Raw genomic sequence first — 12,589 nt, 5'->3', positions numbered from 1 at the left:
GCCATCGTCAGTCCTCAAGGGATTCTGAGTATCGAGCGTGTCTTCATCATCTACATAATAATTACAGTCATCACAGTCACAATCACTGATCAACTCTTTTTTTTTAAAGTTTTTTTGCACCGAAGCAGAGCGATCGAGCCGGCCATCATGATTCATGGCCCATCAAGTGCCCAGAAAGTGAAATCGCGTCCCCCCTGGCCTGTCGAAGAGGTTTTCGGCTTGGCGCTGGGTTGGCACTTGGCACAGTTTGCAGTTCAATGAGCACTGTGACTTGTGAGCAGCCTGGAAGTGGAAAACTGTTAGCAGTCCTGGATCCTAGCCTACAAGCCTACAATTTTTGTGTAGTAGTACTAGTAGCCGGAGCGATGCAGCATAGCCTTGCTGCGAGGCTTTGTTTCCGTCGAATGTAGACCTCTCTGGCTTGTTATAATCTTTTGACTATGTCGCATGCACTCGATATGACAAGGATTGCGGGGTGGAATCAGGTTTCAACCTAATTTGCCTTCCTCGACGCAGAAACCCTATTAGTCAGGGAGCCGACCTTCAAAAAAGTGGCGCTCCAGGTCGGGCGAGATGGAGTACAAGATCTCTTCAGCAATGGGTTATGGGTCTATCAGAGAAGGGCTTTCGAGTTCTTGGCCATCCCAAAGCTGTGCACGGACATCGCGAGGACGCATTTTGTTCGACGATCAAATTCACAATTGTCAAGCATTTAGGCGCAAATGTTTTTCGTTCTCAGCCGACTTCTCGGTTTGAGAAGTAGGTGCGCACGCTCAAAATTCCAAATCAGTGACTATGCGCCTGTCCAGAAGATGACGACGCTGCAAGCTTACTTTCTCAAAGCGTGACATACATTTTCATTACGATTTTGGCCGCTGAAAGTGAGAATAGCATTGCCATCGTCAGGTCCACTAGTCACGAAGCATGGCGCTTCTGGACAAAAGCGCAACATAGAGTGTGTACCAGCAATAGTGCACAATAATACTCGCGCCTACTCCGGCAATTCTGCAACGCGTGCAAGCAAAGTTTCAAAAGTATATTTCCAGGTCTGACTGAGGTCGAGCGAAGATTCCGGCAGAGTAGGCGAGATGTTGCTTGCTGACAAGTCGGCCTCCGCGTCCCTGACTCCTGACTGCCAGTGCCACAGCCGTATGCACCAGTGACCAGTCACCGGACGTGCAAGATCATCATCACCCATGTCGGTACTCTGCCTGGCCTATTTAGTATTTTATCTGCTGGTGGTGTCAACTCCGTTGCAGTTTGCCAGCTTGTTTGTTCCGGTACTCGTTCTTCACTGGTTCAGGTGAGCCTAGCTGCTTTTGCACAAAATACTTTGTGGATCCTGTGAGAGATCATGTAACTCGAAAACGAGACGTTGTTTGAAACAAAGGTAGAATGACAATCACTGCCAGTTCCACATGCGCTTCGGGAACTACGACAGACGTCTACGTGGAAGCACCAAAGGAGAGCATGGGATAGGCAACATAACAAGATAGAACATACATGCGCGCACGTGCATGTGTGCGAGCTTGTGTACACGCGCGCACGCCCACACACGCTTGCAAGCGTGTACTCACATGTGTGCGAGTGTACATGAGTGCACACACACGCACACACACACACATACACACACACGTGACTCTCTGTTCGCACACACACACACATACATGTGTGCGACATGCGCGCATTCATCACACACGCGTGCGCACATACACACAGGTGGATGCGCACATGCCAATGCTCACACACACACACACGCATACACGTGTACATGTGCACGCACACACACACGCGTGCGCGCTTGCACGCACATACACACGCGCGCGCACACACACAGGTGGATGCGCGCACGTGCATGTGAGCGAGCTTGTGTACACGCGCGCACGCACACACACGCTTGCAAGCGTGTACTCACATGTATGCGAGTGTGCATGAGTGCACACACACACACACACACACACATGTGACTCTCTGTTCGCGCACACACACACACACACATACATGTGTGCGAACATGCGCGCATTCATCACACACGCGTGCGCACATACACACAGGTGGATGCGCACATGCAAATGCTCACACACACACACATACACGCATACACATGCATATGTGCACGACACACGCGCGCGCGCGCACACACAGGTGGATGCGCACATGCAAATGCTCACACACACACGCGCATACACGTGTACATGTGCACGACACACGCGCGCGCGCACACACAGGTGGATGCGCACATGCAAATGCTCACACACACACGCGCATACACGTGTACATGTGCACGACACACGCGCGCGCACACACACACGTGGATGCGCACATGCAGATGCTCACACGCATACATACATATAAACACACACACTCATGCACGCGCGCGTCATTATCTACGAATCTCAGAAACATGCAACACGCGGCCAGAAGTTAATCATCACCAGTGAACTTGCTGTGATTGTGTTACCAACAACATGCTGTGCAAGAATGTCACCATCATCGGCTGCTCTGAGGTAGCATTCCAGAATGGCAATTTACAAAGCCGCTGTCTAGTGCCCTACTATCATCTCCACGGAGCAGCAGTCGGAACCCAGGAGATAACTGCTCGGCATAGCTGCAAACATCGCAAAGGTTACAGCACTGGATGCTTCTAGTGCAACGGGTCACCCCAACCCTGTACTATACTTGCTGGTGCATGTCCGAATGTGACAACCCAATCATTAGCGCCCATGTTCTGGACCGTCACTAACGCTTCCGCCCAGGGCCTTATTACGGGCTTTTACGGTACTCGCCGATGCATGTCCGAATGTGGCAACCCGCTCAGCAGCACTACACATGTGAGCAACAAGTGGACGTCGTTGGCAGCACAGAGCAGAGGATCGCAAACCGGATGAAGAATGGATACTGTTCTCCATGATGAAGGGATCAAAAACCGTTCAACACAGATATTGCGCTACATCATCTTGCCTGGATGTATGCGGTGGTGCCGATGCATATCGCGTCCATGACACTGTTTACATATCTGCATTCAGCCTTTGTTCACATAAATATGATGCACCGTAGCTGTAGTTATAAAATGATTATGATACCGCCACATTTACTGATTGCGTTTGCGGAAATTCCTAAAATATACTACGTCTACTACTACTCAATTTCCCACACAAAGGACTGAATGAAGTAGGGAAATAATCATCCCATGATCTTCTACAATGTGAATGCTTCCACGTACGCGCATGTCATTGTGCAGCATCCGAAACTTCAACAAAACAATGATTCAAAGAGACGTTATTCAAGATAAGTCATGCATTTCTACGTTCACTGGTATAATCAAAGATTCCGTTCAAGGCAGCTGCCATGGTGTGTACCTTACCACCTTTAACACACGTTGTCAGTCCGCTCATTGACTAGCAGGAAATCGTTTGTAGCAGGAGTACTCTTGTTTGTAGTGAGGATCAATCTACAAAACACTATTGGTAAAAACAATCCAGAGTCACCTCGATGGAGACGGACAGTTCCTACGAGACCTGCCTGTCGACATCAGGGTCAAGTGGCAAGTCATTTAGCCGTTACGCACGACAATCTCAGGAACACCAGTCATGTCCTCCTCCGACGAACCAGCTACTGTATGTTACTTCAGAACTCAGAACGACACAATTATACAAACAGAATGAAAAATGCTTCATCGACGGTGTGACTTTGCGTTTCGCTTCGTGTTTCTTTGTGTTTCTCTTGACAATCTAGCAAAATTGAGTCATTCGCATGAAAATGTCTGGTTACGTCAGCGAAACCCGCTGATTTTCCCCATTTTTCAAGCGCTGAATGGCGCAAAAACTGTGAAATCACGGCAACGAAATAGTGTTCGACGAGCGAACAAACCTCCTTGCACCGCGTACCGGCATTGGTGCACAGCTTCGGGACGGCCAAGTTCTCAAATCGTCCTCTAGAGACCCTTACCTACCTCTGTGCGAAGTTTCAAGTCCTCCCTCTGAAGTGGCATACCCCGAAAATAAAAAGCATCCTACAGATTTCAGCTCCCGGACTATATACCACTGATTCTACAATGTCATTATCGTAGTACAGAGTAGGTATGGCTATTGCAGAGTTGATGACTCTGGGCGTAAATCAACGACCCTGTAACGATCTAACTATTCTAAGGTTGTAAGATAGATCGATACCAAGCAGCATATCTCATTCCTTGACCTTCTGGTGTGCTGCGCTGATAACCGTGAAAAGTTTACGGATACTGAATCGTGATGGCTGTGTTGTTCGTGAAGGCCGACCAGAAAGTTTGGCAGAAGCATGGGGAAGCTGTCAAGCTGACAGAAGAATAGTTCGTGCATCATGCTGCCCGGCGACCAGTTCCGAAAGTCGCTGCACAAGACATGAACAGTTTGCGCTGTGTGAGCGAGTGGTTGTGACACAAGGAGTCGCGGTGGTGGCAAAAAGGAAGGTGAAATGCAGTCGCCAACTGTATGAAGGGTCACTGCTAAATGTCACAAGCTTGCGAAAATGACAGGTGCGCCTGTCTTTTGTCAGTGACATTACATCGTTTTCTCAACATAGCTGAGATTTAGTTTCTTCAATATAATCAAGAGTGCATAAAACAAGAGTATGCAACTGTGGTTAGGGGTAAGTGCGTGGCGCGCTGCGTTCATTACGTAACTAACGTGTTGTTACTTGCCTTCATCACGCTCTGAAAGTATGCACTCAAACTCACTATTTCTCCTACGAGCCCATCAATTTTTGCTCCATTCCTTCCAGTGCCTACGCGAACTCTAAATGTTGGCGTGTGAACTCCAGTTCCGTACAAAAGTTCATTTCAAACCAGATGGAAAGTGCGGTGTTTGATTTTCCGCAGTGTCACTGCCCGGACTGCAGCTGAATGATGTAATGAAGGCAGCGCGCCGCGCATCTAGCCCATAGAAAAGAGATCACAATTGCATACTCTTGTTTATGGACACTTGGTACAGTAGACCTACCCTTATAACGATATTTGCGTCCGACCAAGAAATATTGTTATAAGGGTAACTGGTTCATTCCTACCCGTACGTCATAATGCTATGGGTTTAGTTCGTTTTTTGCACTCTTTATAGAGTCAAAACGTATGTACATGCACATTATGTACACGGCAAGGTGCCCACGGGTGCCCCCATTGCATTTCGTCATGTCCCAGCGACTTATCAAGTGAAGCTTGCCCTACCTTGACAGTGGACTCTACATATTCCCTACTGGATATTGTTATAGAGGTAGTATCGTTATAGCAATATTGTTATACTTGTAGAGGTAAGGCATTGTATACGAAAGTCAATGGAGTGATATGGTTTGACCGAAAAATATCGTTATAAGGGTAATATCGTTATAGGGGTTATTGTTATAAGGGTAGGTCGACTGTATAAGCATTTCGAGTTGCAAATGGGAGATGGCTTTTGATAAATAGGGCCTGGTTCCTCAGGATGTATGCTGGGACCGATTTTAATTGTTTGCCTGCACATGTATGAGTGGGTGGTGCATGCGTGCACTGGTGTGTTTGTGAGAGTCCACTGGTGAGTATGTGTGTGTGTGTGTGTGTGTGTGTGTGTGTGTGTGCCTGTGCACATGCACATCCACTGGTGTGTGTGTGTGTGTGTGTGTGTGTGTGTGTGCGTTTGTCTGTCTGTGTGTGCATGTCTGCGTGTGTGTGTATGTGTGCACGGGCGTTCACTGGTGTTTGCATTCGTGTGTGCGCACGCGCACGCGCCAGTGAATGCAATGATGTGTGTGTGTGTGTGTGTGTGTTTGTGTGTGTGTGTGTGGTACATGGTGTGTGTGTGTGTGTGTGTGTGTGTGTGTGTGTGTGCGCGCGCGCGGGCGTTTACGGGTGAGCACGCTTACATGCGCTGATGTGTGTGTGTGGGTGTGTGTGCGCGCGCGGGCGTTTACGGGTGAGCACGCTCACATGCGCTGATGTGTGTGTGTGGGTGTGTGCCCGCAGACGTGCACTGGTGTGTGTGTGTGTGTGTGTGGTGTGCCGGCCAAGTGCCGCAGGAGTGGGTAGACGCTACCCTGGTGCCAATTCCGAAGAATGGGGACCTGACCCGATGCGACAACTGGCGTGGCATCGCACTGCTCGATGTTGTCGGCAAGGTCCTGGCGAGTCTCATTCAGACAAGACTCCAGGGCCTGGCCAGCAGCTTCCTCCCGGAATCACAAAGCGGCTTTCGGCGAGGCAGATCCTGCACGGACATGGTGTCCAGCGTACGTCAGCTGCTCGAGAAGACCATCGAGCATACAACCAAGGGTTTCTTCGTCTTCATCGACCTGAAGAAGGCCTACGACTCTGTGCCCCGTAAGTGCCTCTGGCAGGTGCTCTCCCGTGCTGGTGTCCCCCCCCCCCCTTCCCCCCATGCTTGCAGCAATCCGGTCTTTCCACGATGAGATGTCTGCAGTATTGCGAGTGAGTGGCACAGACGTGGATTCGTTTAGCGTCGCCAACGGCTTGCAAGTTTGCACTATCGCTCCTGTCCTCTTCAACATCTTTATGTGGGCAGTAGTCACCAAGTGGCAACAGAGGGTCAGAGGTATTCCTGGCGTTGGTTTCGAGTTCAGCTACCACTATGGTGAGGGTCAACTATATCGCAAGGCACGCCGGGCTGACAACGCTGCCACCGCCCTAGAGGCACAGTTCGCGGACGATTCCTCCCTGTTTGCAACATCGCGTGCTGGTGCTGAGATTGCCTTGGACCTGTTCAACTCAACCGCTTCGGAGTTCGGCCTCACCGTGAGCGCGACCAAAACGAAGTTCTTGGTTGCGGGAGCTGGCGTCACTGCTGCGGACCAGGTGCCCATACAGCTTGCCGGTGTGGACATTGAGTGTGTGCCGGAGTTCAAGTACCTGGGGTGAATCATCCACTGTGGCGGCCGATCTTCGCAGGATATCAGCGCTCGGGAGGCAAGTGCGTCCCGGGCTTGTGGTGCTCCGCAGCAATCTGTTTTCAGGAACAAGAACTTAGATCTTCATATTAAACGCTGCGTGCCCGATGCTTGTGTCCTGTCTCTGCTCATGTATGGGTCCGAGTGCTGGACGCCGCTGAAGCAGGACCTCCGTCGCATGTCTGTTTTCCACATGCGATGCGTGCGGTCGATATTGGGTATCACACGCCATCATTGCTGGGATGACCACATATCCAACAGCCAGCTGCTTGGGTGGTGGGGTGACTCTGAAACCATCGTCACCAAGGTTCAGCATCGGCGCTTCGAGTGGCTAGGCCATGTCGCCCGCATGGACGACGTGCGATTGCCGAAACAGTTGCTGTTCGGCACCCTGCCATCTCGTCGCCTGGCACATGGCCCACGTCGGCGGTGGAAAGACTGCGCTGTAAAGGAACTCCGCTCACGAGACCTTGAAGCGGACTGGTACAGAGTGGCATGTGACCCTCGCCCAGACTGGAGGTTGGCTTACAGGTCGGACGCCCCGGATCCCCTCGTACCGGCACCGGTGACTTGTTTCACATGCGCCCGGCACTTCGCACGTCATGGTGACTTCGCTAGGCGCAAGTGCACGGCTGAACGGCAGAAGCCGGTTTCGGAGCAGAGAGGTGCATGTCAGTGCCCTCGGTGTCATCGTTGGTTCCGGAGCCGCGGAGGCTTGGCTGTGCATCGTTGCTCCGCTTCTACCTCGTGCCCAGTACCGACCCAACCAGCTGCTGTTGTCACCGGTGACACTACCGCTCGGAGGTGCTGCAATGCTCATTGTGGCACCTGCAATCGTTGTTTCCGCTCAACCCAGGGATGCATCCGCCATCGCTGTTCAACGCACTGCCACCGACCAACGGCCAGAGAACGGGACAAGTTCCCTCATATATGTATCTGCTCTCGCCGGTTCCGACTAGTCTCGCATCTGGAGCGCAATCGGGTGGCGTGCTCTTTCTCTCTCTCTCTGATGCCCCTCCGGGGCCCACGTGACCCTAGTGGTAGTGGCTCTACAGGACAGGACAGGTGTGTGTGTGTGTGTGTGTGTGTGTGTGTGTGTGTGTGTCTACAGGAGTCAGTTAGGAATTTTGTAGCTCTCATTGTTTGATTAGTTTTTGTTAGCTTTCAGTTCTCAGGGATGACTCTGGGCTTCCAGGGTCGTCCCTGGGACAGTTCCCAGTAGAATTCCACAGCGGAAAGTCAACTGAGCAGATTACAGGACGAACTTCGGGTCTCGTCACTCTGACTCTGTTTTCCGCTGTTGGACGCATTGCGAGGCCTTGCAAGCCCGCGAATGGAGCCATCTACAGCACGCAGTAGGAGACGAAAGGAGTTTTTAGGAAGGAGTGTGTGTGTGTGTGTGTGTGTATGTGTGTGTGTGTTTGTTTGTGTGTGTGTGTGTGTGTGTGTGTGTGTGTGTGTGTGTGTGCATGTTTGAGCAACGTTGTGTGTCGTGGGTGTGTGTGTGTGTGTGTGTGTGTGTGTGTGTGTGTGTGTGTGTGTGTGTGTGTGTGTGTGTGTGTGTGTGTGTGTGTGTGTGTGTGTGTGTGTGTGTGTGTGCATGAATGAGGTACCACAGCCAGGAGTGGACTGGTTATCCGAGGGCTTTTTCCTATTGGCAGTCGTACGGAGAGAGGGTACAGCGTGTTGCACGGGGGTGCATTGACATCATCCTCTTGTTTCAAGATGCTTCAGCAACCTTGAAGTGCTGCCGGCTATGCGCCTTGCGTGTGTACATGTGTCCTATTGCTTGTGTGTGTCTGTGTGTGTGTGTGTTGGGGGGGGGGGGGGTCACACGTGTATGCACGAACACAAACGCCTGTGTATGTTACCAATGTCCACTGCAGGTGCCAACCCTATGAAAGAAAGCAGTCGAAACCTAAGCAGTAAGCAGCTTCTTCCGATGGTCTTGTCAGTATATGTTGCATGCCAATACCGTCAAGGCACACTGTCACGGATAACCTAGGTCTGGCACCAAATCTCCTGATGACGTAACCATGGTGACATGGAAAGTAGAATCAGCAGTCAGGACGGCGATCATGGTACCATCAACATCCCTGGGATATTTTGCCCGCCACTCAGCACTAGAAGAGCTCAAGTCTTGCAGCAGGTAATGTGGACATACTGCAAGAAATCATTGCTCCTGTTGCTGTGCTGAACAGCAGCGTTGAGCTGGTCAGCTTGCAGCACTGTTTGACTCCATGAATCTTAGTGGCACATTAGCTGTTATCTGCCAGCCATTGTACTGATGTGTCAATATCCGCTAACAGAAATGATGGTGATGAGGCTTCATCAGAAGGTGACAATTGTTTTGATCATTAATCTCAAACCAGTCACTGATGTGTATTGTGCGCACGCACACCCCACAATGGTGTGTGTGTGGGTGTGTGCGTTTGTGTGTGTGTGTGTGTGTGTGTGTGTGTGTGTGTGTGTGTGCGTGTGTGTGTATGCGTGTGTGTGTTTGTGGGTGTGTTTGTGTGTTCCCTTGGCTTCGCAGGTTGGACTTATCTGGCACCAGTCTTGATCTGGCCCATTCAGATCTTGTCCGCTATCGTTGCAGTAAGAGAAAAATTGTGTGTGCACATCCAGTGCATTTGCAGATTTGCGTGCTTCTCTTGCGACCGCATACACTTGGTACATGGTGTGTGTGTGTGTGTGTGCGTGCGCATGCGGTGAGCACGCACGGTGCGCGGGTTCAAGATTGTGTTGGTGTGTGCATGCGGGCGAGTATATTCACATGCTGATGCTGGTTCTACACATATCATTGTGTTGAGAGTTGGCAGGCGGTGCGATACATATTTTCCAAGGCATTGGCATGCCTTTTAAATTCTCTCGCACAGATTTTGACCGTGCTCTCATTTAGGCTCATGCTGTTCCTCACAGGTACAATGTGTGCTTGATACTAAACACACTTTTAATCATGATTTTGGGATGCTGAAACTCTAATACTACTACTAGTATGTTGTCACTTTTGTAAGATCTCTTACACGCTATTCTATAACATTTAGTGCCCAAGCTTTTCTTGAACCCCTAAAAATAGGCCTGATTACAAAAATATAATATATGTCTCATTTCTTTATCCACATTCCGAACATTCATTATTAAACATACCATAAAAGCTGTATAGCATGTCATTTTAGTAGGGGTGAAACAATTTTACCGAATACTCGAGTACTAGCACTCGCTCGGTTTTTTCATAAATAATCGTACTTGGAATAAATCAGAGCACTCGTTCAATTATGGTACATGCATTTACCACAGAAATCTGCAGTTTCAGAGCAGCAGTCGGCAGATATTGATGTGCAGACTGTGTGATGAACATTTGTTCACGAGTAGAGAGAGCCCAAATGACCCACCAACCAATGTACCCGAGAAAAATGACTGCCACTCGATTCAATCAGGGTTGTATCATGTCATTGGTGTGTAATTTTTAGGAGAAGAAAAATACTCGAATATTCGATCTGAGAAAATCAGAGTACTTCGAAGTACCGTAGAATCCCGAGGATAAGCCCATGGGCTTATCTGTTTCACAAGGACATTTCGGTGGGCTTATACGAGAACATGGGCTTATACGCGGTCATGGGCTTATACGCCGACACCAACATTGTGCTATTGAAAAGTATCAAGGAAGTGAGAAGTACATTGCTGAAAACCACTGTGCAAACAAAAACAACCGATGATTGTGCTGAAATGTACGAAAAAAACTATAATGTGAATGACTACGTACATGGTATGGCCAAGAGTCCATGATTTATGGACTCTCGGTATGACCTAGGCCCATGGGCTTGTACGATGAAGCTTTGTGATGTTCGAACAAACCCTGGTCTTTTGCGCGGGCATGGGCGAATACGCGGATGGGCTTATACGCGGATGGGCTTTTACGCGGATGGGCTTTTACGCGGATGGGCTTATACGCGGATGGGCTTATACGCGGATGGGCTTATACGTGGATGGGCTTATACGCGGATGGGCTTATACGCAGATGGGCGAATACGCGGATCTGCGAATACGCGGATGGGCGAATACGCGGATGGGCTTATACGCGGATGGGCTTATACGCGGATGGGCGAATACGCGGATGGGCTTATACGCGGATGGGCTTATACGCAGATGGGCTTATACGCGGATGGGCTTATACGCGGATGGGCTTATACGCGGATGGGCTTATACGCGGATGGGCTTATACGCGGATGGGCTTATACGCGGATGGGCTTATACGCGGATGGGCTTATACGCGGATGGGCTTATACGCGGATGGGCTTATACGCGGATGGGCTTATACGCGGGCATGGGCTTATACGCGGGCATGGGCTTACCGGTATACGCGGATGGGCTTATACGCGGATGGGCTTACACGCGGATGGGCTTACACGCGGATGGGCTTACACGCGGATGGGCTTACACGCGGATGGGCTTACACGCGGATGGGCTTACACGCGGATGGGCTTACACGCGGATGGGCTTACACGCGGATGGGCTTACACGCGGATGGGCTTACACGCGGATGGGCTTACACGCGGATGGGCTTACACGCGGATGGGCTTACACGCGGATGGGCTTACACGCGGATGGGCTTACACGCGGATGGGCTTACACGCGGATGGGCTTACACGCGGATGGGCTTACACGCGGATGGGCTTATACGCGGATGGGCTTCTACGCGGATGGGCTTGTACGCGGATGGGCTTGTACGCGGATGGGCTTATACGCGGATGGGCTTATACGCGGATGGGCTTATACGCGGATGGGCTTATACGCGGATGGGCTTATACGCGGATGGGCTTATACGCGGATGGGCTTATACGCGGATGGGCTTATACGCGGGCATGGGCTTATACGCGGATGGGCTTATACGCGGATGGGCTTATACGCGGATGGGCTTATACGCGGATGGGCTTATACGCGGGCATGGGCTTATACGCGGGCATGGGCTTATACGCGGATGGGCTTATACGCGGATGGGCTTATACGCGGATGGGCTTATACGCGGATGGGCTTATACGCGGATGGGCTTATACGCGGATGGGCTTATACGCGGATGGGCTTATACGCGGATGGGCTTATACGCGGATGGGCTTACCGGTATACGCGGATGGGCTTACACGCGGATGGGCTTATACGCGGATGGGCTTATACGCGGGTTTCTACAGTACTAGTACTCGAACTCGGGATCTCAGTGCCAATTTTCACACCTAAATTTTAAAATTTAGGTGTAGTAAAATTTCTGTATCACGGACCTGTCAGGTTTCAGGTGTAATGTAGAATTTGGTGACCAGCCTACCCTTCATAAACAGTGTGGACTCCAGTGCCATTTTAGGTGTAATCAGGTTGCGTTTGGTTGGTCACATTCCACAACGGGAATCATTTTGCCCGTTTGTTTGGTCAAATAATCCCGCTAGGTTGGTCCCGTTCCAGAATGGGAATCACTGATCATTCCAACTCACATGCTGGAATGATCATTCCTATTCCGGAATCAAAAATGAAAATGGTTGGCACAAGCCAATCAATGTAGCAACAGGATCAATTGCCTCAAATCATGCACTCAGAAGTACCTTGCCTCTCTCAAGGAAACTAGAGTCGGGCAAAAGAGAAGAGAGCCGTGGTTCCACAATGACACCATGGAATTGTTATGTCAAGGGATTCCAAG

The 12,589-nt window shown here is 50.4% G+C and overlaps 1 long non-coding RNA gene across 1 annotated transcript; it reads left to right on the top strand.

Moving 5' to 3' along the window:
• Nucleotides 1–8,717: 8,717 nt before the first annotated feature.
• On the top strand, nt 8,718–10,231 carry LOC135828613 (uncharacterized). The gene is made up of 2 exons (XR_010555726.1): nt 8,718–9,052; nt 9,440–10,231. It is a non-coding gene; the product is annotated as an uncharacterized LOC135828613 (long non-coding RNA).
• The last annotated feature ends 2,358 nt before the right edge of the window (nt 10,232–12,589 follow it).

This window comes from Sycon ciliatum, chromosome 12, assembly GCF_964019385.1.
Source record: "Sycon ciliatum chromosome 12, ocSycCili1.1, whole genome shotgun sequence".
NCBI classification, from domain to species: domain Eukaryota; kingdom Metazoa; phylum Porifera; class Calcarea; order Leucosolenida; family Sycettidae; genus Sycon; species Sycon ciliatum.
This window is presented reverse-complemented; position numbering and strand designations above follow the sequence as displayed.